Here is a 13906-nt window from a genome sequence, read left to right on the forward strand (position 1 = left end):
ATGAGGTTGTGCATCACCTTCAGCACATGTGCCTTAGGTTGCCTACCCATGGTCTAAACCTACATCCAGGCAAGTTACAAAATGTCTTCACTTAGCTGGTATAAAAATATATCTGAAGACAAGAGGGCTAAAGCTATTCTCCTAGCTCTAGCTGGCATGGTCTGACAGGCAGTGTGTTTACTTTCAGACAGTCGGTTATTAGCTTCTGGTCAGTTAGCATGCAAGCAACTTTTCTTTATAGATAAAATTCATCCTTGTGTGGAATGTTTGTGGAGTGCTGCCTACCCCACAAATGTCATGGTGAGGGGGTAGGAGAATCCATAGGCAGAGTCACAAGAGCAACCACAACCCTCACTTGCTATGCCGGGAGTCTCTGCATCATCCTACCACAGGTCCACAAGCAGGATAGCATGGAGGATGAGAACCACAGGATCCACTCTTGCATGGTTCTTCTTCGAGTGCTTGCTCACGTCGATTCCATCGGAGGTCTGTGTGCGCCCATATGCACAGTTGTCGGAGACTTTTCCCATAGCGATATCCATTGGGGCGGCTGTGGTGGCCCCTTGAGTGCTGCATTTATGCATTGGCATATCAAGTGCCCCCTCAGTTCCTTCTTACCGCCGGTGGTGATTGGTCGGAGTGCCCCTCTCCCTTGCCTCTCAAGTTGTTAGCAGTTTCTTTCCCTTTCTAACTTCCTGTTCCAACTGTAAATAGTTTTGGTTTTACTGTAGATCAGTTAGTAAGTAGTGTGACAGACCCAGGCCATTGGGGCACAGGAGTCTTGTAGAGGGCAAATATACTGGTCACTGGATGAGTCGTTTTCTGTTCCCTGAGTGACCAGAGCAGGGGCTGCACTAGAGTAATCAGGAACCTGCTAGAACCAATTAAGACAGACAGGCTGATTAGATCACCTGCAGCCAATCAAGGCAGGCTAATCAGGGCACCTGGGTTTAAAAAGGTGCTCACTCCAGTCAGGCGAGGAAGAGCCAGAGAAGAAGAAGTGCGTGTGAGGAGCTGGGAGCAAGAGGCACAAGGAGCTGAGAGTGAGAGGCTGTGCTGCTGGAGGACTAAGGAATACAAGCGTTACCAGACACCAGGAGGAAGGTCCTGCAGTGAGGATAAAGAAGGTGTTTGGAGGAGGCCATGGGGAAGTAGCCCAGGGAGTTGTAGCTGTCATGCAGCTGTTACAGGAGGCACTATAGACAGCTGCAATCCACAGGGCCCTGGGCTGGAATCCGGAGTAGAGGGCGGGCCCGGGTTCCCCCTAAACCTCCCAGCTCCTGATCAGACACAGGAGGAGCTGATCCAGACTGTGGGCAAGATCACTGAGGTGAGCAAATCTGCCAATAAGCGCAGGATCCACCAAGGTAGAGGAGGAACTTTGTCACAGCAGCTGTTAAGTACTGTAGTCAGTCAGTTAGGGTCTTGGGGGAAGGAAGGGACTTTGCCCCAGATGGGTCATGCCTTGGTTGCTGGGTTTTAAGCTCTGCACTGACTGTAATAGGCCTATGCCTGTTAGCGACCCACATGGCAGCTGTCTGATGTGCCTGGGGGAATCTCATGTTAAAGAAAAGTGTAAGAGATTTTGTCCCTGGACACAAAAAGAATGCAACATCCGCTTGAGGGCCCTCCTCATGGAGGCCACTCTTTGCCCAGCCTCGGAGCCAGCCCGGCTGGACGCAACATCCACCACTTTGGTCTCAGTGCGTATCGTACCCCCACCACTGGGCTCTACTCGACACCAATCCCCTTCACCCGTGCCCATGAAGACAACCAAGAAGTGGGCCCTGACCCTGAGCAAGATGGACCAAGGGGCACTAGGTAAAGGACCCTGTTCGAGCCACCCACCCACACTGGAGCTGCAAGGGGGCATGTCCCCGAGGGGACCTCCCACCCTGCTAAGGGATCTGCCACTGACTCCAGGGAGAGGTAGGGGAATCTGACTGATGGCAGAGTCAATGATTTCCCAGCTCCCAGCGCCCAGAAAGCAAAGGACTCTCCTTCTGCAGCTGGCATCACATACAGCAATGGACCCAGCAAAGGCTCCCTATGAGGGCAAGCCAGCTACGGAAGCATCCCAAAGATGGTGGACCAATCGGACTCTTTGTTCAATGTGCTCTCTGCATTCACCCCCCTCACATGTAGTGATCCCAGCGCATGAAGGAGTTCTAAAAATTGCAAAAGCCCTCTGGCAAACCTCATCCTCCATCCCGCCCACTTCCAAGAGAGTTGAGAAAAAGTATTTTGTTCCCGTCAAGGTTGTGTCAGCGGCCAACGAAAAGGACAAGCAAGGGCATTCTAGTTCCACCCCCAAAAATAAGGAGGCCAAGAGACGGGGCCTTTTTGGGAGGAAAATGTATTCCACAGCCAGTCTCCAATTCTGAGTCCTGAACCACCAGGCTCTTTTGGGGTGATATAATTTTAACCTATGTGACTCCCTCCATAAATTTAAGGACTCCATGCCCCAGGAGGTGGCCCAAGAGCTTGGGCCCCTTGTTGAGGAGGGTATCGCAGAGGCTCGGTTCTCCCTCCAGATGGCCTGGGATGTGGCCATTTCGGCATCCAGGGTGGTCACCTTGGTGGTGGTCATGAGGTGCAGTTTCTGGCTTCGGACCAAGGCCTATGCCAGGAGATGCAGTCCTCCATACAAGATCTCCCATTTGATGCAGTTGAGCTGTTTGCTGAACAAACAGACATAAGGCAGCACAGTCTGAAGGACATTTGGGCCACCTTCCATTCCCTACACCTCAGTCGGTGAGGAAGCAATTCCAGCTGCCCTCCTCACCAAGACTTTGGCAGCCTAGGCAGGGATCTACAAGGAGAAGGGACACTAGGTTTAGATCACCACTGCCTTTCCTCCGCCCATTCGCCTGTGCAGGCTGGCCCAGCTAAATACCACAGGGACCAGAAGAGGGTGTTTGAGGGTGTGTTCAAGAGCGATGCCCCAGTCAACTCCCTGGATCCATCCCATCTTTTCCTCAACCATTCAGACTGGTCAAGAGTTACCTCGATACGCTGGGTGCTGGAGATTGTCACTGGGCTACACCCTCCAGTTTTCAGCCACCTTTTCCAGCTCCACTCTTCCCCATCTCTCTTTAAGGACACCTGTCATGAGCAACTCCTCATTCAGAAGGTAGACAACCTCCTACAAATGGGGGCAGTGGAGGAGGTCCCTCAGAAAATGAAGAGGAAAGGTTTCTACTCCTGCTATTTCCTGATCCCAAAAGCAAAAGGGGGCCTAAGACCAATCCTGGACCTGCGATGACTCAACAAGTACCTCAAGAAGTTTTGCATGGTTTCACTGGCACTTCATCACCCCTTCCTGGATCCGGGAGACTGGTATGCCGCTCTCAACTTGAAAGACACTTATTTCCATATCTCTGTCTTCCAAGGACATAGACAGTTCCTCCATTTTATGGTGGGCCAGCACCATTTCCAGTTCACGGCACTTCCCTTTGGCCTCTCCTTGGCCCCATGGGTATTCACAAAACGTGTGGCCCCAGTAGCCACTTACCTAAGTATCGGGGGATCCAGGTCTCTCCTTATCTTGACTATTGGCTCATCAAGGACAGATTTTAGGATCAAGTGCTGAGCAGTCTCGATCTGGTGCATTCTACCTGCCGTGACCTGGGCCTGTTAGTGAGCGAAAAGAAATTGACCCTTATACCAATGCAATGGATGGAGTTTATCTGGGCAGTCCCCGATTCCATACGGGCCAGGTCTTTCCTTCCAGAGGCCCATTTCTGAGCCATGTCAGATGTAATCTCCCATGTAAGGGGCCCCCAGCTCACCACCACCCACACTTGTCTAAGGTTGCTAGGTCACATCACTGCCTTTACTTATGTGATCCGTCATGCCCGGCTCCACTTCCAGCCACTGCAGGCATGGTTGGCATCGGTCTACATCCCCAACAGGCACAACCTGGACCTGGTAGTCAAGGTGACGGACCACATCCAGTCGTCACTGGCATGGTGGTTGGACCCTGAATCAGTGTTGCAGGGAGTTACCTTCACGTCCCCATTGCTATCTCTAGTTTCCAGTGCCTTGGACCTGGGCTGGGGAACCCACTTGGGCAAGCTCAGTACACAAGGCCGCTGGTCTGGGGTTGACTGCTCCTTCCACAAAAATGTCAGGAAACTCAGGGAGGTTCACCTGGCCTGTCAGGCTTTTCAGTCCCACTTAAAAGGCAAAGTGGTTCAAGTCCTGATAGACAACACTGCACGATGTTGTATATCAGCAAACAAGGTGGAGCCAAGTTGTCAGTCCTCTTCCAGGAAGCCCTCTGGCTCTGGGACTTTTGTGCGCAGCATACCATTCATCTCGTGGCAGTGCATCTCCCTGGAACCAGGAACGTATTGGCAGATCACCTCAGCAGAGCCTTTTCATCTTGCCGTGAATGGTCATTCCACCCCGAGGTGGTCAATGTGATCTTCCCAAAGTGGGGATCTCCCCGGGTGGACTTGTTCACGACCCATCAGAACAGGAAATGTCACCTGTTCTGCTCATTTCAGGATGTTGACAGGGGCTCCTTGTCAGATGCCTTCCTACTTCCATGGTCGGGGGCTCTGATGTCCGCTTTCCAGCTGGTACCATTGCTTCACAGAGTCCTCATGAAGATCAAGCAGGACAAGGCCAAAGTTATCCTCATAGCCCAGGTTTGGCCACGCCAACACTGGCTTGGCATGCTAATGGACCTGTCAGTGACAACACCAATGCAGCAGCCCCTCTGGCCGGATCTCCTCCCCCAGAATCACAGCAGGCTCCCGTACCTGAATCTGGCAGCGCTGCACCTGACAGCTTGGTTGCTGAATGGTTAACTGACAGAGAGCAGGAGTGGTCGGCCCACATCCAGCAGGTCCTAGGGTAGTAGAAATTCCTCTACTAGTGTGACCTACCTGGCCAAATGGAAATGATTCACATGCTGGGCCTCGGCCCAAGGGGTTAGGCCTGAGCAGGGCTTGCTGCAGTCGATCCTGGACTACCTTATGCATCTCAAGCTCCAGGGCTTGTCCCTTTCATCAGTTAAGGTCCACTTGGCCATATCAGCCTTTCACCCTCCATTCCAAGGCAGGTCAGTCTTCACTCATAACATGACGGTCCGGTTCTTTAAAGGTCTGGAGCAGCTCTACCCCCGAGTCTGGGACCAAGTCCCTCCGTGGGACCTGAAACTGGTGCTCATGCAGCTCATTAAAACCCGCTTCAAGCCCTTGGTGTCCTGTTCCCTTCTTCTGCACTCCTGGAAGGTGCCATTCCTGGTGGTGATAACTTCTGCCCAAAGGGTCTCCAAGATTAGGGCACTTACCTCGGATCCACTATACAGTGTTCTTCAAGGACAAGGTCCAGTTGTGGCCCCATCCAGCTTTCCCGCCCAAGGTGGCTTTGCAATGTCACACGAATCAGGACATATTTTTGCTGGTCTTCTTCCCAAAGCCTCATAAGTCTGAGGAGGAATGTAGATTGAACTCCCTGGACATCAGGAGAGTGCTAGCCTTCTACATCAAAAGGACCAAGCCATTTCACAAGTAGACGCAGTTGTTCATAGCAGTGGCAGAAAGGATGAAAGGTCATCTAGTGTCCACCCAGAGGATCTCATCTTGGATCACCGCCTGCATCCATTTTTGCCATTTTGCTGGTGAAGGCAAGGTGCCTTCACCAGCGACTGTAACCGCCCACTCAACTAGAGCACAAGCTTCGGCGGTGGCCTTCCTGGCCCATGTGCCAGTTTCTGATATATGCAGGGTCGCCACCTGGTCGTCCATCCATATGTTCAGGTCTCACTGTGCCCTTGCACAGCAGATCCCAAGATGACACTGGCTTCAGTAGAGTGGTATTACAAGCCACACATCTGTGAACGCTGAGCCCACCTCCAGGGACATTGCTTGTGAGTCACCAAGAATGGAATCGACATGAGCAAGTACTCAAAGAAGAAAAAACTGTTACCTACCTTTTGTAACTGTTGTTCTTTGAGATGTGTTGCTCATGTTCATTCCATTGCCTGCCCTCCTGCCCCTCTGTCGGAGTTGCCGGCAAGAAGGAATTGAGAGGGCATAGGGCCAGCGATGCCTAATATACTGACGCATGAGCATGGCACTCAAGGGGGCGCCACAGGTCACCTTATGGATACCGCTAAGGCAAAAGTCTCCAACAACTGTGCACATGCACCTCCAATGGAATGGACATGAGCAACACATCTTGAAGAACAACAGTTATGAAAGGTAGGTAGGTAACAGGGGCTTTTTTTCTGCCACCCTGCCACCCAGCACAAGTGTGATGAAAGGACAGTGGCCAGTGTTCCAGCAGTTATGGTTTGGGTTTGCACTAAAATATGGTGTATTTTATTCACCCAACCCCTGAGCAATTGCGCAGACTTTAAAGGGGGCAAAGTGAACATCATCTTTTAAGTACTCTCAATTCAAAATTTTAATTCATGGTCCATATTAACTACCATTTTTACATGTGGCACAGGGATCAGAAGTCACTCCTAGTCTGTGGGTTTCCCTTTTTGCCACCAAAGCAACAAGAGAAGCATCCCCAAACGGAGACGCATGTTTCTTGAATCAGGATTAGGGCGTGTAGGGCACTGAACTGCCAGTGGAACTATTAGGGAAGACACCCACCGAAACTAAATTTCTGCTGAACACAACACTTAGTGCATAAAAATTAATCAAGTACTACAATGACTTGCTTTATTCATAATACTTAATGGTCATGTAATAGGAGTTTTTATTCAGCAGTAAAGTTCATAAGTGCAGGTTTTACATGTAGAAGGGTATTATGCTGATGGTTTAATTACACACCTTTTTGCACACCGAAGGAAATGGGTTATGCAGTTTCTGTAATTAAAGAAGGACTTTTGAGGAGAAACGAACTTTGGAGTTTGCAATGTGAGACCTGATTCTTAAGAGATGTTTTTATTTTGAGTTTAGTGACACTGAACATCACTCTGTAAACGGTAAAGCCATAAAAACACACTAGGTGTCATGGCCAAGCTTTTCTACTTCATGCAGCATTTTCTAAAACTTAAAAATAGCAACATTAAACAACAAGTAGCATCAGCATCATGTGCTTGGAAGCCTCTTCGGTGCAGTGCCTGAACAATTATATAAATTACAACTCTGTCCAGCATGTCTCTGATAGAGAAAAACAGGCTTGAAAAGTAACTGAAAAATAAAACCAATTTCATGCCAAAAATCCTAAAAAAGATTGAGCTTTGGTGAAAGCCAATAGGAAAAAAAAAAACAAAGCAAAGGCAGTGAAGTCAGTTTTCCTAGCCTGCATATCTACAGGGATAAGAAGGCCAAAAAGTGGTAGTTATTTGATACTAAAGTCAATGGGGCTATTCACAGTATGCACAGCTAAGCACACATGTTGTATGCTGTGTTTTTGTAGCTGTATTGGTCCCAGGATATTAGCGAGACAAGGGGTTGCAAAGATATTACCTCACCCACCTTGTCTTGCTGAGTCCATATGTAAGTCTTTGCTGGATGAGGGCCTACTCCTGCCTCCCGTTACTAGAGTATCTGAACTCTACGGGGTAGCCGTGTTAGTCTGGATCTGTAAAAGCGGCAAAAAGAGTCCTGTGACACCTTATAGACAAACAAACGTATTGGAGAATGAGCTTTCATGGGTGAATACCCACTTCGTCGGATGCATGAACTCCTTTGACATTAACCAGATTGCCATTGCAAAAGTGGACATTACGGAGATTCTGACTCTTCTCCCTTTTCAGTAGATCATAGCAAGGTCTGTTTTGGGTAGAGTTGGCCTAAAAATCTTCCACTAGTAACCCATCGTAGCCCAGGGCTCACCTCTACGTTCTTGTAAACTCGTTGACTCTCATCATGACTAAGACAAATGAAATCTACCAGGCAATTTGAACAAGAAGTCCAACAGTGTTAAGTAAGGCCAAAGCCTGACTTACTTTGAGTGAGCCCTTTGCTTTACAGCATGCACCAATGGGAGCATGGCTGTACTGAAGAATATTACTCGTCACAGAAAAAGCCTTTGGAGGTAGATACGAGGAAGGATGGGGGAGATTCCCTCTAGAATTTGACCATTGCTCAATGCACCTTTAACAAAGATGGTGGAGGATAACTTGTAGCATACCATCCCCCAAGCAAAGGATCTATCTTCCAGTTTGGGGTTTACCCACTCTAATTTGAAATTACATATTGTACAGACAAATATAGTACAATATTTTAAAATCTTATTAAGATTTTAATAAGATTTGATAACTACAGCAGGTAGGGGGAACAGTAGGACGAACTATGTGTACAAGAATGGCCATTTTCATATTTCATTGGCCAAAAGCAAGAGTTTATTACAATGAGTTTGCTTGCTATTGTTAAACAATAGTTCTTCCCATATTAAATCTGTGTGATCTTGCCAGTCCCATGATTAACATGCTGTTAAAAAGGCCTGTTAACGGTACTTTTAGGCCTTGATCCTACAATCGAATCCTTGCTGAACAGGTATCAAATTGGGGCCCTCATCTGTAAAAAAGCTAATGGTGAAAACAGGTGTCAAAGTAGGAATTTCTCTTAAGTTTCAGAGGCAAATCTCTAGCTAGTGACAGCCAGTGTAATTGCATTGGTGCCAGTTGAACTACAGTGATTTACCTCAGCTGAGGATCTGGCCCTCAATATCTGTAGGCTGTTCTAAATTGCCATAGCTTACATGCAGTAGTTCTGGAGCTTCTATTTTGATGTTTCAGCAAGCATGTTAGAGGTGTGCTCATGCGTGTTCCTTTGCCAGATGAGCATTCACACCACATACTCAACAAATATGGTGCTATCAACTAACAAACAGTGGCTCTCCATAGTGCAATTTATGGGCCTGCTACACAATTACAAAGATGTTTTGCAGGATATAGATTCCCACGATTTGCATTAGCTCACCACACTTCGCATATGATACCTTCCTACTCTTCTTAGAGTTAAACAAAAATAGTTGTAATAGGATTAATACATTTTTTTACTTAAAAAACAATTGCCTCCTATCAGAGAGTATTATTACAGAGCCAGGGCTGGCTCTAGCCATTTCGCCACCCCAAGCACGGTGGCACGCCGCAGGGAGCGCTCTGCCGCTCGCCGGTCCTGCGGCTCCGGTGGACCTCCCGCAGATGTGGCTGCGGATGCTCCACTGGAGCCGCGGGACCAGCAGACCGCCCGCAGGCATGCCTGCAGGAGGTCCACCGGAGCCGCCTGCCACCCTCTCGGCGACCGGCAGAGCGCCCCCCACAGCTTGGCGCGCTGGGGCCTGGAGCCGGCCCTGTACAGAGCCTTATGACAAGATGAGTTTTTACAGTATATGTAAATGTATTTAAAATAGACATATCTCAAACACATTTATACATGATAAATCTTTGTGTGAGCTATTTCTCCGCTTGTGAGAAGATCGGTTCCAGATAAGCATGTGGTAAACATTTGAAAACGTGAGACAAATCCTATGCAATCCCAATGTCTTCAAATACACACTTGAAAAATTCTTTCTGTAACAATTTCAGCCTATCTCCCTCAACATAGAGGAATCGTAACACTGGTAAAACTTGCAGAAATATTTTTACAATTTTATTAGAGGTTTTAATTCAGTGCTTTATCTACCTCTGTTAGTCTGCAAAATACCTTTAAATATTCAAGTGGTAATTAATGAATCTTTTATGTTGCAAATCAAACATTTTCATCTGTGCCGCAGTACAGTAGTGAGAAGGAAGGATTTAAAGTATAATTGTTTCTACTGTTCTCCTTCCAGTGCTGAATGCCTTTTAGCATTTATTATACCATTGGCTTTTGCTACAGTTCATTAGCACTGGGCCACCTCTTTATTGTTCGATATTTGCTTCCCCCACCTTTTTTTTTTAAGTTCAAGATTTCTTACTGTGCCTTTGCCAGAGACATTCCTAAGGAGATGGAAACTCTCTGAATGCGGAATTTTTGCTTGAGTGCAAAATAATAAAAAGCATGTGTGTATTAAAAAGGGATCAACTTAATGGGAAATGAGCACTGGGTTACATTAATATTCTATTACAGTAAAAATCATATTTAATAAATTTTTCTCCAGACTTTTTTCAGAATTGTGCTGTATTTTTCAGTCGTGTGCCAATCCAAAGAAACTGTGTATATGATACTTTTGATTTATGCTAAGTAAATAACCTGCACAGGCCATTTTTGTCCCTTTTCCCCCGCTAAATAAGTGCAGAAACACACACCAGGCTAGAATTTGTGCTTAGTTTCCATATAGTGGGAAAAAGAGTCTTGTGCAGCTGGCAGCCTTTATAAACAGTATTTGATTGTATTGACACTATATGTGGAGTTTTATGTTATATAGCAAGAACATGAAAAAGTAATACTGTAATTTATCCTAAACCATAACATTAGTACTAGTACTAAAGTCATTACTTCGGATATTAAAACACAGTTTTCCTTTACTTTCTTTTGTCGTCACATAAAATGAGGACTCCAGAGCTACAGTGCAAATAGACCGCTGCTTATCCTGCTTTCCATAATGCTTATAAAAGGATTGACATATCCTTGATTGTATGCTATATCAGCTGACCCTTGTTGTTCCATGCCCCTAATTAATATTATACTCAGTGACATTTATGTATCAAAGCAATAAGCTAAACAGGAAACAATTTATGTCACCTAAAGCTTTTTAACAAATCGATGCAACTATTTGTAATTGCTTGTTTCACAAGATTAAAAGTACTCAGCCTTGATCTTCGCCCACAGTTTTGTGGCCGACATGACCTGTGCTTCCGTTGTAAAATAGGAGTGTGGGTGATCAGCACCTATTTCCATCAAGTAATCCATATTGCTAATATTTCTGGAATTTTAATGTAGTTACAATTTATAGCTGATCAGATGTGGTTACCTAAATTGCTGTTGCTAGTAGACAGTTTAACTGTCTTTATTAATTACAGTATAATTTAATGTTTGAGTACAGGCACTTGTGTTGGTCATTTTTACAGCTAAAGCAGTTATGTGCCTTATGACGAACCATTTTAGCATTTTCAATGGAAATTTGCTAATATGATGAGTGATAAAAGTGTCAAACTCTGGTAAATAATGGTTATTGCCTTGGCTGGAATTAATCCTTGAAAAGATGGTTACCTTCAAATTAATATTATAACTCGAAGGAAAAAAATGTTTTTTGGGCTTCTGTGATATATAAAACAAAACAGAAGAAGGGCCACTGATTTCTTCGAAACAAACATATTTGTAGTTCTAGCCATTGAGGGCTGACTTTGCAGTGAAACAAATGCTGTTTTTAAAAGAACTTATTTGGGGGAGGGAAAGAGGGGTGGCAAATATCACTAAGCTGAAATTGTTTATAATTTGTGAGTCTTACGTTTTGAAAATGTTTAATAAAGTTAATAATTAAGTTGCCAATATTCACCCTGATGCAGCAGATCACTTAAAACGCACTGACTTCATTGAAACGTATTTCTATTGTGTTAGCAGCTAGGGGCCCCCGTCCTAGGCGATATATGCAGAACACAGAGATGATCCCTACCCAGAAGATCTCACAATCTAAGTAGCCTTAAGCAGATACTTAATGTGCTTAGCGGAATCAGTCTTCCAAGGTTCGGATCCTGTAAGTGAATCCATATGGGTGGACCCCCATATCTGTGCAGATGCCCCACTGAAGTCAGTGGGGCTCCACGTAGAGTCACCTTGCAGGACGGGCCACAACAATCTATTTGCAACCTAAATATTTTACCACATTTAAAATAGCCTTCACACATGCGCAGTATAATTCCCCAGCAACACATCACATTTCAGTCCACATTTGCCAATTTGCTTTAGACGAGACGGAGGTTTGTAACAACAAACTTGGTAACATTAGAAGGAAGAGTACTTCTATTTGACAGAATTAAACACCATTGCAACAAAGATGAAAGATGGCCTTGATTACCATGCAATTACATGAATGTTTAACATTATCATTGAAGTCTGAGCTTGATTAATAGGTCAAGCGGGGCTAATTACACTTTGTTGTGAGGAGTATGCGTGTGTGAGAGAAAGCGTACGCGCAACAGTGTTAATTCCTGAAAGTGGCTCCACAATGTGGATTGTGTTCTAGTATGTGTTGACAATCTAAGTTAAATGTCAATATTCTAACCTTCTGTAGAGGCCACCTGTAATGTGCATGGGGAGAACTCTACTTGTTTATTGCTAATTCAGACTATGCCTTGAATTTTCTTTTTAAAATGTCTTATGCTCTGCTAGTTATTTTTTCAGTACAGAAGAAACCTAGAATAATTAAACACTGTACTTCAATTTTCATCCTGGAAGTTATTAAGAACATAAGAGTGGCCATATTGGGTCAGACCAAAGGTCCATCTATCCTAGTAGCCTGTCTTCCAACAGTGGCCAATGCCAGGTGTCTGAAAGGGAATGAACAGAACAGGTAATCATCAAGTGATCCATCCTCTGTCGCCCATTCCCAGCTTCTGGCAAACAGAGGGTAGGGACATCATTCCTGCCCAGCCTGGCTAATAGCCATTGATGGACCTATCCACCATGAACGTATCCAGTTCTTTTTTTCAACCCTGTTATAGTCCTGGCCTTTACAACATCCTCTGGCAAGAGTTCCACAGATTGACTGTACGTTGTGTGGAAAAATACTTCCTTTTGTTTGTTTTAAACCTATTAATTTCATTTGGTGACCCCTAATTCTTGTACTATGAGGAATAAACAACAGTTCCTTATTTACTTTCTCCATACCAGTCATGATTTTATAGACCTCTGTTATATCCCCCCACTTCTTACTGTATGAAGCGTCAGAGTGGACAAAATCAATGTTTTTGACTGGAAAAAGACATTTCTAAGCTTGTAGCTGGTGGCCATATTGCAGATTGGGGAATCATTTTGTGACATGTCAGAGTATGGTGTTAAGAGCTTGTTTATTTCTCAGATAATACAATATACCATGTAAGGGTTAAACATTTGGCTTCAGTAGCAAAGAGCCCTATTTTACGTTGCTGCTAATGCTGCATTAAATTAGGCTGAAAACCAAGAGCCAAGTCAATGGCAAAATTTCATTTTGAGTAAGCTTAGGCTCCGATTTGTAAGCCCCATTCTGTGAGTGCCCTCAACTTCCAACCAAGTCCATGGGAGCTGACCAGCTCAACTCCTGGCAGCAGGCTCTCTGCATTTGGGCACCATGTACACAGAGACATCCAAACTTCTGGCAAGTTACATGAGCACCCCAGCAGTGAGAGTTTTGTCACTGACTTTGAAGTGAGCAGGAGTGGCTCTCAGTTTGCATGGCTCAATTAACATGTAAGGCCTGCCTTTTCTTCTGCCTTGCACCTGGCATAGTCATTATCACCTGTGCAGAGAGTGCCAATTGGGTGCAAAAATCTATTATGATTTGACTTTGTTTGCCACCCACCTGAGCCAAGTGTAAATGACATCACAACACATGCTAAGCTAATTAATACTGAAAGTATTAACATACGCTACCAGTGACTTTAAGCAAGCTAAGTAAATTTGATTTAAAAAGGGGAGGTCCTTGTCTAGTTTTCTAAAGCTGCAATACACATTAACATTAATCTAAATATAGAGAATAAAAATGTTATTAAAAGTTTCAAAATCAGTACCTTTCGGAGACACTACTTTGTAACTTATTTATTTTTTGCCCTGAAAGTAGTTATCCAGTATAATTTTATGACAGAATATTTTTATAAAATCATTTGTACTAATTTAAGCATTTATCATTATATGCAAAAAGATTTCTTGATGAGAATATTATAGACGGTGCGTATTTTTGACATTAGCATTTTATTTGGATGACTAATCTTGCAGATGTGAAATTTTAATGAATTATTCATGAAAGTCTCTCCTCTGAAATTCTAGTTTGCTGCTGCTAATGCTAGTTATTAAACATTTTATTTTTCTTT

The sequence above is a fragment of the Gopherus flavomarginatus genome, chromosome 6, assembly GCF_025201925.1.
Source record: "Gopherus flavomarginatus isolate rGopFla2 chromosome 6, rGopFla2.mat.asm, whole genome shotgun sequence".
Lineage (NCBI taxonomy): Eukaryota > Metazoa > Chordata > Testudines > Testudinidae > Gopherus > Gopherus flavomarginatus.